Below are 14,158 nucleotides of genomic sequence, written 5' to 3'. Positions count from 1 at the left end.
AGCTTCACAAATGGTGAAGCAAGGCTGCAGGTGTCTCTCTGTCTGTTTCTCTCTATATATTCCCCTCCCATTTCAATATTTCTCTAAGAAATAACAAATTAAATTAAATAAATAAAATAAAAAGATTAAAAGAGAGATAGAAGCTGAGAGTTAAGGGGGAAAGAAGAGGTAGAGAGAGAGACATCTGAAGCTCGAACCAGGGTCCTTGTGTGTTGTAGCAGGTGCACTTTACCTTGTGCACCACCACTAGCACCTACAAACTTTTTTTTTTTTTTGAACAATGTGCTGCAACAGCCTTGAATGACTTGGATCTTAATTTTTGTGACAGGGAAGAATTCTCCTTAGACACATGACACATCCACATTCACACAGTCACATCCACACATGCACTTAAATGACTCATTGCATCTTCTCACATAATAGTCCACATACATACATATTGCAGTCTCTGATGCCCCTAAACATGGACACATGCCCACAAGAGAGAGTCCGTCACATGGAGATACACATAAAACCAGTCATGTGTATAAGCACAAAAGTCAATTTACAAGGAAGGTTTCTGCTGCACACACTCTGTTACATTTTAACTCTCAGCTCTTCCTTGAGAGAAATCTGCCATGGCAAATTCACAAGGCAGAATTGGCTGCTACACCCCATCCTTTGATACTAAGGGTTAAGCGATTAAAGATGACCCAGCCTGCCAGCTGCAGGCCCATCTCTGTGGTCTGATTTCTCAAGATGATACAGCTCACTTCCCAGCAGTGATTGCAAGATTTAAATCTAAGTCAGGAGAGAGAAAAATGCAATTCTTAGTCCAACGTTAGTTAGAGCACAGCTAGAGAGATAGCAGACTCGATGAACAGACGGAGGTGTACAGAGTTGTTTAACCATTCTCCTAGATGGGAAATGAGGAGATTCCTTTTCATACGTCTTCAGAACTGCAGGGCTTTCCTAAGGAGGGGGCTAGTCTATTGCCCTGAATATCTACAATGGATGTGTTATGTGCTAGGGAAGCGATGGCTTTTTAAATAAAGATTTCTTCATATTCTATGGAAAACATATGACTTTGTGTTTTCACATCTCTGTGCATATGTTATCAGCAATTTATAATTAATAAGTATTTACATTCATACATTTTTAAAGGGACGATGTTATTGAAAAAATATGTTAAAATTGTGTCTCATGTATTGCCATTTCTCCCAAGTCTCTTAGTCTAGTGGGGAGAAGGCAGTTTTGGTTTTTTGCTATTTTGTTTGTTTGTTTGTTTGTTTGTTTTACACAATAAAGCCAAAATTTCTAGAGAATTTATGTCTGAAGAGCCAAATAGGGTTTTACATATGGAGCACTCTACTAATGTCCAATTGACTCCCCAATTTCACCATCTAAACCACTTTTCAAATTTCATGCCCCACCCTGCTAAATGCTTCTGTGATGCAGCCAGAGTTCTGTCCTCTCTCCTGCCCAAGCCCACCAGCTTCTGGACCTTACTCAGTATCTGAATCTGTATCCAGTATCTCCAGTATCAAGATACTACAAATTGGGTGGCTAGAACAGCAGGTATTTATCTACTTATTGATTTATTTTACAGTTCTGGAAGATAGAAGACCAAGATTAAGGCTGGCAGAATAGCACATCCAGACAGAATAGCACATCTGGATAGTGTTCCTGCATTGTCATACACAGTACTCAGGTTTGAGTCCAACGCCCACTGCACTGGAGAAAGCTTTAGTGCTATTGGTTCTCCTTCTCTCTTAGTGCTATTGGTTCTCTCTCTCTCTCTCTCTCTCTCTCTCTCTCTCTCTCTCTTTCTGTCTTCCTGTCCCTGCCTCTTTCTATCTAAAAATGCCAGAGCAGTGAAGACAAAAAGAAAAGGTCAACATTATGGCACCAGGGGTCTGGTGAGAACCCACTTCTGGTTTCAGTCCTTTACACCCCTACTTGGAAATGCAGTGGAGCTTGCAAAGGATGGGAAATGACTTCTTTGGGCTTAGATAGCTGGCTGTGATTAACTCACACAATAATTTGAGGTCCGTACAATACCTCTTTTCTGTCAATGTAATAATTCCAAGAATCCCACCAGTGAAGCCAACCTCCTCAGGGATGCAAACTCAAGTGCTTGGAGGCCCAGGGAGGTGATCTAACGTGAGAAGGCAGCTAGGCCAGCTATAACTGGAGAGTGCATGATGCCCTCTGTTCAGTCCTAGGAGTAAGAGTCTAATGGGTACAAACCCCCTGACATCTCTGACTTCTTAAGTCCTGGTAGCTAATTTAAATTATATGTCTGTTTGTGGGGTCAGAATACTTAACCAATCAATCAAACCAGCAAACGCAGTCAAGTTCCCAAAGCCCAGTAAAACAGGAAAGTACAGAACTAAATTATCCAAATTATTCAAAGATATTTCTGACCCAAATGAACTCAGTTCCAAAGGCAAGCCTTTAATCAGGGTCCATTATCTAGCCCCTGCCCCCACCCTTGGCCTAAACACCACCATTCCACAGATGTAAGCCCAATATAATATTTAAGAATGAATAACGGGGGGGGGGGGGAGGCAGGTAGTAGCACTTCCACTTAGGCACACATGTCAACATTTGCAAGGACACTAATTAAAGCCCCTACTTCCCACCTGCAGAGGTGGACACTTTACAAGTTTTAAAGCAAGTCTATAGGTGTCTACCATATTCTCTCCTTCTCTATCTCCCCCTACCCTGTCAATTTCTTTGTCCTGTCAAATAAAGTGCGTGGGGGGGGGGGGGCAAAATATAGCTCCTGGGAGCTGTGGATTCATAGTGCCAGCACCGAGCCCAACACAAATCCTGTGGCAATGAGAGAGAGACAGAGATGGCAGAGGGATAAATGTTTCTTGAATGTAAACTCATCCTTGTTCCAAACTCTCCAGGGTACCAAGCTCTGCCTTACTTACAACTGATTATAAAAGGGTTGGACTAAAGACCTACACACCATCTCCAGGTTCTGTTTCAGTCGGAAGTCTCCATGTCATGACTTGCCCCCCCACACACACACACACTCACTCATTTACTCAGGATAAGAGTTCTGCTGTTATGGAACCTGGATTGGAATTGGTGTATTGCACCCAAGTAAAAGACTTTGGGGTGGGTTGAGGAGAGATTACAGGTCTTGGAAAAGGATGAAAGAAGAACTAATGGAGATTGTATTGTTATTTGTAAAACTGAGAAATGTTATGCAAGTTCAAACTATTATATTTACTGGTGACTATAAAATATTAATCCCCCAATAAAAGGGGAAATGTTTTAAAAAAAAAAAAAGTTTGCTATTGTGAGCCTATGGTGTTCAATGTAAAATAATGCATTAACTATACAGCAACTATGACTTTTTAAAATTTTTATTATCTTTATTGGATAGAGATAGCCAGAAATTGAGAGAATAGGGGACAATAAAAAAACAGAAAAAGAGAGAGGCCTGCAATTCTGCTTCATTACTGGCAAAGCTTTACCACTGAGGGCGGTGGGGGGGACTGGGGGCTTGAACTCTGGTCATCGCACACTATATCATGTGCCTTCAACCAGATGTGCCACCACCTGCCACCACCACCCCCAAGACTTTTTAATTTTTTTACTTTTTATTTATAAAATAGAAACACTGACAAGACCATAGGATAAGAAGGGTACAATTCCACACAATTCCTACTACCAGAACTCCGTATCCCATCCCCTCCTTTGATAGCTTTCCTATTCTTTAACCCTCTGGGAGTATGGACTCAGGGTCATTAAGGGGTGCAGAAGGTAGAAGGTCTGGCTTCTATAACTGCTTCCCCACTGAACATGGTCATTGATATGGTGATCTATACTCCCAGCCTGCATCTCTCTTTCCCTAGAGGGGCAGGGATCTGGGGAAGCAGGGCTCCAGGACACATTGGTCAGGTTGTCTGCCCAAGGAAGTCTGGTTTGCATCATGGTAGCATGTGGAACCTGGTGGCTGAAAAAAAGAGTTAACATATAAAGCTGAACAAATTGTTAACTAATCATGAACATAAAAGCTGGAATATTGCAGATGAAGATTTGGGGTCTCCATTTTGGAAATAACTAGTAAGTCTATTTCAGGTATATTCCAAAGGTCCCATGACACTACTAGTTTTTGCCTGAGCCTGACATCTGATATGCAGATGGACCCAAGTTATTGTCTGGGAAGATGATGTCATGGCTGGAAAAAAGGGCTAGAGAACTGGATCACGGAAAAGAGTATCACCAAAATATGGGAAAAGTATATAAATATTGTTGACTATATGCTGGGAAATTGTGCAGATGCAGTCACATCTGCCATGTTGTCCCCTCAGGCTACTGCTAGTTCCCATGAGAGTTGGGACATTCTTGGAGTGCCTGTTACGCCATGTTGTGCCCTCAGGGCATTGTCTATTTCCCCGCGATATTTGGAGTGCTTTGGTCACTTCTCCCCCTTTCCATTCTCATGAGAGTTATTATCCTATCCTGGAGTGCTATGATTACTCCTCCCCCTCCCCATTCTCGCGAAAGCTGCTCCTATAAAAGCCCTTCTTCTTCCGCACCTTGCTCTCTTGCCAGCGATTCACTTTGGTGTTCAGACGCAGGAAATGTTACTGCGTGCCGCAGCCATTTTCACTACCTCCACGTGACCCAACCTGCTTCTCTAGCACCCAACTCTGAGATGCCAGCACAAATAAAGATTTGTGTTCCCTCTTCGCTCCGGACCTCCTCTCTCTCTTCTCCACGGCACACAACAACTATAAACCCCATCAATTTCATCTGGGGCTCATATTCAGCACAGGAGCCTATGTAACCTCTGCATCCCCATAGGTCCAAGCTCACATTCTGTAATTGGGTTTGTATCATCAAAGATGTCCTTGAGGTTTGGGTGGGAAAGTGTTTCACCAATGTTTTCCTCTAAGTACAAGGAAGACTAAAACAAAAACAAATCAATGGGACTACATCAAACTCTAAAGCTTCTGCACAGCAAAAGAAACCATCACCCAAAGAGACCCCTCATAGAGGGGGAGAAGATATTCACATGCCATACATCAGACAAGAGATGAATGACTTCTTTTATTTTTAAAGAAACTTTCAAATGAAATGAGAACAGTAATGCTGCTAGTAATGGAAATGGAATTTGGATGGCATAGTTCTGCAGTAGCTAATGCTTGGAAAGAGAGAGGAAGGGATTCTTCTCTTGCAATGCAATGTCTTCATCCTCAAAAGTCTACTTCCCCTCACATCACATCAAGTCACCATCCTTAAGTCCCTTGAGCCAAGAAACATGGTAGCATGCCCATTTGACAATAGAGAAAATAGAGCTCCATAAAGAAGAGATAGAGAGCAAAGTAATTGTGCACAAAGCAAGGAGAAACAAGCCTGAATTGGCCTCAGACACTTATGCACATCCAGAAGGCGCCATCTTTGGAATGGAAGCCATATTCCAAGTTTCCAACAACCTGATGAAAGGCTTCTGCTTCTCCCATCTTCCTGCAGAGTATGAAATGGAGTTGACTACAGACTGGATCCTCTGGGGTTGGAGCTAAAGTCAGACATAAGAAAGAGTCCCTGGGGGGTCAGGCAGTGGAGCATCCAGTTAACCTCAAGTAAAAGGATACACACATGGACTGTGTGGTTGGAGCCTGAACTCCCTACCTGCAAGGGGAATGCTTCATGAGGGGTGAAGGGGTCTACAGGTGTCTCTCCTCTCCCAATCTGCCTCCCCATCCTCCTTCACTTTTTCTCTGTCCAATCCAATAAAAGAAAAGAAAAGAAAAGAAGAGAAAAGAAAGAAGAGAAAAGAAAAGAAAAGAAAAGGAAAGAAAAGAAAAGAAAAGAAAAGAAAAAATTGGCTATCAGAAGTGGTGGATTCATAGTATTAGCACCAAGCCCCAGTGACTGGAGGTAAAAAAAAGAAAAAAGAAAAAAGAAAAAAGAAAAAGAAAAGAAGGAAGGAAGGAAGGAAGGAAGGAAGAAAGAAAGAAAGAAAGAAAGAAAGAAAGAGAGAAAAAGAGAAAGAAAGGCTCAAATCCCATTCCAGAGTGGAGAAAGCAACTGGAATTGCTGAAAGGAATCAGAAAAGATCCACCCAGAAAGTTCAACACAAAGTTGTCTGCAGAACAGAATATAAATGCTGCCCCACCCCCCACCCCCACACGTAAGCACTCAAGCTCAATGACTGGGTTTTCACATTTGACTTCCAGTAAATGGGAATGCTGATTGTGAAAAAGCAAGTCTCTGGAACTAAAGAAGAGCAACCCATTGACTCTATTCCTGAGACCTGACCCAGGCTAGCTGTCTTAAGAAGACCCACAAATTACTACCATTTAGAAACTGATAGATCTGTGTGGGATGTCAGCATGTTCATAAGGAAGTCAAGTTCCCATGTGGACCCTCAGATATTTAAAGTTTTTAATGGTTTCTAGTTCTGATGTCCAGAAAAAAAACTGGGGTGAGGGTTGGTGGGGGACAATGAGGACTCTCACAATGGGTTTGATCATGAACTTGAATCTCAGGGAATGAGTAGAAAGGGAAGGGGTGGTGATGGAAGCTAGGGGACCATCACAGGCATAAGCAGGACTCAGAGTCATGAGGTAGGAAATGAGATATCAGACGTTGCCTGATTGTAAACAATGATTCTAGTGGGTCGGTGATTCAGATCACATGGGTACTTGAACTCCTGAAGAAAGAAGCTGAGCTGCTCATTCACCCAGCAGAGAAAACGTTAATGATGCCCCTTTAGTCCTCTGGCATTTAGTGAAAACAGAGAAGAATATAGGCCAGATGTGGAACCAATCAAATGTGGAACAAACAAATGAAAAATATACCTCTAGGCTCAGGTGACACCAGGTCTAACATTGGATCCAATATTCTTGCAAATGACCCTGGCAGGTGGGTCCAGTCTTTCCTGCTGTCACTTGAGCAGTTCCAGAAGCTGGCATGGTGCACTCTGCCCTCCCCCCACCCCCCACCCCCACACACATACAGTGCAAAGCACTTTACAGAGGTTAAGTTCTGGGTCTAGCTCCCATCCTCACACTGCAGCGGTGCTTGAGTTGGGAGAACCCATTGGGAACACCTGTCCCCTTAAAAAACTTCATCTGGATGGCAGGTTACCTTGCTTCATCTAGAACAGCTGTTGAGCTTCACAGCCTTCCAGTCACTATTTGCCAAGAGTAAAAGACGAGCTGATGAAACCAGAATCTCTTTGACACTGTAAATCCCTCTCCATATGGGCAAAAGGAGGAATTAAAAATCAATACATTGGGACCAGCAATGATGCACTCAGTTAAGCACACATAACACCACATGCAAGGACCCAGATTCAAGACACTGTTCTCCACCTGCATAGGGGGGTTGCTTCATGAGCATCTGTCTTTCTCATTCTCTATCTCCCCTTCCCTCTCAATTTCTCTGTCCTGTCAAATAAGAATAAAGTAGGGGGGAAAAAAGTCTCCAGGAGCTGAGGATTTGTAGTGCTGGCACCAAGACCCAGAGGTAACCCTGGAAGCAATAAATTAATAATAATAATACATTTAAAGACAGACAAAAGAAGTGATTCGTTTTTGTCACTTGATTTTCATAATGAAGCACATTGCATGACTGCCAAGACCAGTCATAGAAGAGAGAAGCAGAGATCTGGGAGTGATGAAGAAACACCACGATGGCCCATTCATTCAGTCTCCCCAACCCTGCTACATTTTTCCCCACTTTTCCATTATTACATCTTTGCTGACATAATTGTCCCATTAGAAACCCCCAGCCATTTGGTATACTGCACCAAAGTAAAGGATTCTAGGGTGGAGGGAGCGTTCAGGTCCTGGAACGTGATGGTGGATGAGGACATGGGAGCAGGGAGCCTAGAGTGTTCTTTGGAAAACTGAGAAATGTTGTACATGTACCAACTACTATATTTTACAGTCAACTGTAAACCATTAATCCCCAATCCAATAAAAAGGGAAAAAGTAATCCCCCAGTCTTTTCTCATTTGATTTAGGCTCTACATTGTTTTTGTTAAAATATACTTGACAACCAGCACTGTAGAAACTTGTAGGCACCATATTGATTTGATACCGTTTTATATTGAAATATTGTCACCATGCAATAGTTGGCACCTCTGTCATATCTCTTAATTGACATTCTTTTCAGTTGTGAAATAGTGATGGCAAATTTGACGGCTCTAATATAATATTGTTATCAACGTTCACTCTATGGTGGATTAGCTCTCCAAGACTTACTTATCCACTAGTTTTGGATCTGTGCCCTTAAACATCTCTCCTATCCTCTCTGCCCCCTTGGTATTGGCTGGTAATCATTTTGCTTTCTGATTCTATGAGCCCAGCTATTTTATATTCTACATATAAGTGTGACTGTATAGTATATGTCTTTCCTGTCCTTACCTCATTTGGTATAATATCCTCAAGTTTCATCCTCTTTTTTTGTGTGTGTCACAAATGGCTACATTTTCTTCATCCTTATGACTGAATATAACCCATACATTATTACCCATTCTTTCATTTATGGACACATAGATGTTTTCATTCCTGGGCTATTGTAAATAATGCTGCAAAGAACATGAAAGTTCAAATAATATCTCAATTTTGTTTCCTTGGATGTGCACCCAGAAGTGGACATTTTATTTTTTTAATAATTTGTTTATTTATTCATGAGAATGATAGGAGGAGAGAGCGAAAGAGCCCGACATCACTCCTGTACATGTGCTGCCAGGGATTGAACTTGAGACCTCATGGTTGAGAATCCAGTGCTTTATCCACTGTGCCACCTCCTGGACCACAAAGTGGACATTTTATATCATATGGTCATTCTATCTTTAATTTTTGAGCCACTCCATAAATGAATAACTTCACATTCTCACCAGCAGTGTACAAGAGCTCTCTTTCCTCCACATTCTAACCAATGCTCAACACTTGTTGTCTTGGTGTGAAGTTCCACAGTCTTATTCCATGCTCAGTTTCTCCAGCATTTCCCAGTAGGACAGGCTCCCCTTGATCATTAACCTTCCTACTGAGCTGAACTCTTCACTCCCTGAAGACTGAATTCTTGCTGCCTCTTGACTCAGCTCAGACCTAGTGTAGACTTTTCCTGTGACACAGAAATCACTATTCTTTGCCAATGTTCTGTGATTTATACAGTTGAGCCTCCTTCCCTCCCATAGGAAGAAGGCCAGAGGTCATGTCTTCTTCTGTAATGAGTCCAAAATGGAATCGCTAGCTTTATCAACTTTAGCAACAACTGTTATTTCCTCTGTGACAGGTTGTCAAAATGGGGCAAGACTTGATGATAGAGAACATTAGAAACCAGACAGGTAGTTGTGATTGGGGGGGGGGGGAGTGAGGGGGACATGAGTCCTTTGTCTCCCTAGTAAAGTAAGTGGCCATAAACAGGATAAGCTGGCAAGGGCTTGGGAAAGGTAGAGAAACCCTGCTGCCAACCTGACAACTGGAGAGCTAAGGAGTAATGACAGTGGCAATGAGATTAAGAGTCTTGATGATACCAACTGACCATTTGATTACTTCCTGTGGCCCAGGTGCTACAACAGGCACATCCGTGAAGCATACAGCAAAGCTGAAAGACAGGCTACATTCATCCAGACTCGAAGACTGGTCCCCAAGGCCTAGTGCAGAAAATTAACTTGTTGATAGTCAAGCAGCTGGCCACTGGAAGAGTTGGGATTCAAACATGCTTACTTATCCTGAAACTCTGACAATCGTCAGTGCTGTCAAGCCAGAAATCAGCCTGAAACTGTAAGCCCCATTTTGTGGGAAAACATGTTTACATACTTTCACACTTCCTTCCTCAGATCCTTTTGGACCACAAGAAAGCATTATATAACTGATTATAAATAAACAAGTCATGTTAATAAATTCACATTCACACACACCTTCTCAATGTCAATTTTCCCCCTAAGAGAGAGCCTCCCTGTGGAGTGGGAGATGCAGGTGCCAGACTCCTGATGGAGATGATGTCATGGAGCAGAGGATGATGGGAGAGGAGGAAGAGAGGCTACCAGGAGAAAATGCCAGTGACAGCAACTCCCAGTGCTGCAGACTCTTTCTTCACAAGGTCCCTTTACCTCCACATATAGTGGTACTGACAATTCTGCTGACCCATACCCAGTCAGCAGCGAATGCTCCATGTGGATTCCCCTGCTCCCAGCTCCTATCTCAGAACAGTTTAACTTCACAGAAGCACAGTCCAGAAATGCTCTGTCATGCTCAGAGATGCCCTCTGCTTCCTTAACTCAAGAACTTTCATACTCAGTCTCTAACCAATCAATCAGATTTATCCCCTGCTCCTGCCCCAGACACCCCAGGCTCCAGCTTCAGGCCCAGAATATGACTCACTGCATCCCCAATGAGCCTTGCTCTCCCAGCTCTGCTAGTTCTCCATCTCTCTCTGTGTGTGTGTGTATGTGTGTGTGTGTGTGTGTGTGTGTGTGTGTGTGTGTGCGCGTGTGTGTGTGTGTCTTCCATTCTCCCTCACTCCCTCCCTCCTTTTAGTACACTGCTGTCTTTTCTCAGGTCACCAACACACATCTGTAGAGTATCTACCAGGAATCAGTAGTCCTGGCTTGTAAGATCAGATTTCTCCTTCCACTCTTTGGGCAAATGCTAATTTCTGCATGAAAGGCCCACCAGTCTCCAGTAGACCTAGCCTCATCCTGCTCTGTGTGCTCAGGCATTTACAAGGCCACACATCCCTGCCCCCAAGATACTCAGGGGAAGGGATTACAACATTGGTGACAGTTAACCCATTGCTGATGATGGGAGATCTCTGGTTCAGTCTGGGCTGGACTGGACTGCTCTGGGATGCCTAAATCACCATTCCCTGCTGGCATATGGACTACAGCAAAAAAGATAGATAGATAGAGATACTACTGAAACAGTTATCAAAATGTCAAGGAATTAATTCTCTGAAGCATTTTATTATTGCAGAAGCTTAATAGAAATCATCCAAGCTCTCAGATAATTTTGATTTACCTAACATTTTTATCTTACATATGTATACAATTAAATTGGCTATGTAAATCTACAACACTTTGGGCTGTCAGGTAGAGGATCTAGGCAAGTCAGAGCGATGGGGATTGAAAAATAGACTGTGTTCCATTAGGCTTGGATTCCAGCCTCCAGTGTTAAAAATAAAGCCTCTGTCAGGGTCAAAGTGTATTCATTCCATCATCCAGTTGAAAGCTGTTTATTAAACACTCATTGCACTAAGTCTTGTAGCTGGACAATGTAGTAGACAGACATAGTAGTTCCTCCTTGAGGTTTTTATGCTCTGGTCAGGAAGACAGGAATGACCCATATGAAGGAGCCCAGGCAAACATGTGAGTGGTGGGGGAGGGGATCAAAGTAAAATAAAACTCAAAGCACATTGAAGAGAGTCAGGAGAAATACATTTGGACCATTTTACTTTCCCACTAGAGTAAGAACAAGCAGCTTCAGTAAAGCCTACACCCCAGAGTGCACTAGCCCAAAGTGGCACATCCTGGTGGCTCCAGAGCATGGACCAAGGTCTAGTATGCAAGATAATTATTCCTTCAGGCTTTCCATTTATTCATTCATTGTTCTATTCATTATTCAGCAAAAGTGTGTTAAGTACTGACCTGGAGCCTAGTCCTAGGCTAGTGCCTGAGACACAGTGGTGAACAAGAGAGACAGGTTCCTTCCTCATGGAATTCCTCTTGGGCTTCTGCAGGATGCTCTGGGTTCCCTGCCCACCCCCGGCCACAAGGGACCAGAGTCAGAGAGGCTCCCCAGGGAGTCCCCAGGTAAGTCTATGTGTCAGGGGCAATGTGTACAGAGAGAATCTCAGACTCATTCAACTCCAGGAGCAGCCTCCAAAAAGTGGGTAACCCTTTTTTTGAAAGAAACTAACTCGGAGGGAAGGTTGAGGTAACCATTAACCCAAATACAGAGCAATACAATGCATAGTCACAGACTGTTTGATCACAAGTACAAGGATACCATACAAAGTTTGGTCACAAGCTTTACAATGTACATTTTTTTTCCAGAGGTAAATTGCAGACACTTTAGGGCAATGGGGGGGGGGGGGGCTGAGTAATTAGAATGTTTACTGGCAGTTATAAGGTTAATCGCACACAGTAATCCATGGCTTTTAATTAAAGAAGGAAAGGAGGGAGGTGGCATATGTAGAAAGGTACCCATGTCTGGGGGTCCAGCTGTTATAAATTCCAGAGACTGGGGTGGGGGGGACCTGCCATATCTCAATCCACAGGGAGGAGAGTTTGGGGTCAGACCTCATGGAAACTACAGCCTGGACTTTCTGGGACAGAGGGCCCACTCTCCAACAGGCTTTCTCATGGGTTTGGGAAGTATTACAGGAAAGGGTCTCTCTTAAATTGAAATCTCGTGCCTTGAATGAAGGCTGATATCCAGTGGGAGATGGATAGAAAGATGGTGGTCTAGGAAAGGAATAGATGGCAGGAGAAAACCTTGTTGTGAATGAATAACAGCTAAAATGTTATTTCCAAGGTTTCAAGGCTTCGGAGAAGGGCTCAGTGGGCAGCCATGGGAGAGAAGGGAAGAAAGGAGCTCTTCCCCAAGATAGGGAGAGCAGAGAAGGATTTACACCAGGGTCAGCTTTCTCCCCACCCCCACCCCAAGGCTGGGACTTGGCAAAGCTGACAGGGGTGACAGAGCCAAGAAGTAGAAGGAAAAAAAAAAACAATGAAATAGGGCTGCCATCAATGAGGAAGCATCGCACAATGCCAGCACTTGATTTGGAAAGTATTCACAAGGCTTTCTTGGCTAGGATATTTAAGACAAAAATAGAAATATCCTCATCAATGATTTATAAGATTGCTTTAGAGAGATGGGGCAGAACCCAGCATAACAAAGAAAAGAAAAGCAGCCCCCACCCAAAGTCACTGGACCGGAATGTGGTGGGTGAATGCGAGAGTTGAGGAAGAAGAGTCGTGAGTGGGGGGGTCCTCAGTCTGATACACAGTCAGAGAGGGAAGAGTTATCACTTTAGCTGGCCTGGACCCCATAACCCCAGAGTTTGTGTGAACTCTCTCAGCTACAATTTTGTTCTTTTATGGGGTAGAAGCTCCCAGACATAATGTCTAAAGTTTCCTATGTTTTGTACAGACCTTCAATAAATGTTAGATCAACAGCTGGCCCCACCAAAAAAACATAATTCCAGAGAAAAGCCTCTCCTGAATTACAACCTTGAAGAAGAATGATATGGGTCCCAGACATGATAGAGGGGCAGATTTGGAAAGAGCAGAATGTGAGGTTAAAAGAAAAAACAAAAACAATAACAAAATTAGTCTTCCCCACCCATAATACCATAAGGTCATTTCACAGTTATGGATTGAGTTTATCCTAAGCCCATTCCTGGATCCTGTTCATGTTTGACCATGCATGAGTTGGTTCCATCTTCTGATCTCTCCATAGGAAGCCTATGGGATGGGAGTGGGAAAGACATTTAACTCAGACACATTCACCCCACTTTACACCTCTATTGTTGCCAATTCAGGGTCCCTGATACTGTCTCACCCTTTGTGAAGTGTGCCAGCCAATTTTCCTGACATCAAGTTGTCCTCACAGTGGGGACAGCATTCCTCACCCATTGCCCACTGAGTTACCAGCCATACTCAGGTGACTGATGAAGGCTCTCCAGGCACCCAGACAAGTGAGGACACAGGCAGACAGGATGTCGGGTGCAAAGATGGAAAGTTGAATAAGAAAGGCACAGTGGGGGTCAGGTGGTGGCACACCCAGTTAAAGCACACAGTACAAAGCACAGGCATCCACTCAAGGGTCCAGGTCAAGCCCCCTGCTTTCTACCTGTGGGATAGGGGGAAGCTTTGCAAGTGGTGAAGCAAGCAGGTGTGCAGCAGTCTCCCTTTCTCTCTATCCCCCCCCCCTCAATTTCTCTCTGTCCTGTCGCATACAAATGGAAAAAAAATGGCCACCAGGAGTAGTGGATTTGTATTGCCAGCACCAAGCTTCAGTAATAACCCTGAAGTTGAGAGGAGGGGGGAGAGAGAGAGAGAGAGAAGAAAATAGGTAGGTAGGAAGGAATAGCTATTCCTTACAGGAACTTACAATCTACCTGGACTTGTGAGTGCGGAGGAATCAAGTAGAAATTGATATAACGGTGACAATTAAATGACTGAATCCAAAAA

General features: G+C 43.4%; 1 long non-coding RNA gene across 1 annotated transcript; it reads left to right on the top strand.

Moving 5' to 3' along the window:
• Nucleotides 1-1,523: 1,523 nt before the first annotated feature.
• Nucleotides 1,524-9,880, top strand: LOC132533014 (uncharacterized). Its single transcript, XR_009544896.1, has 2 exons — nucleotides 1,524-1,557; nucleotides 9,530-9,880. It is a non-coding gene; the product is annotated as an uncharacterized LOC132533014 (long non-coding RNA).
• Nucleotides 9,881-14,158: the final 4,278 nt, after the last annotated feature.

Source organism: Erinaceus europaeus, chromosome 15 (assembly GCF_950295315.1).
Source record: "Erinaceus europaeus chromosome 15, mEriEur2.1, whole genome shotgun sequence".
Lineage (NCBI taxonomy): Eukaryota > Metazoa > Chordata > Mammalia > Eulipotyphla > Erinaceidae > Erinaceus > Erinaceus europaeus.
Note: the sequence above shows the minus strand (reverse complement) of the source record. Positions and strands in the feature narration are given on the sequence as shown.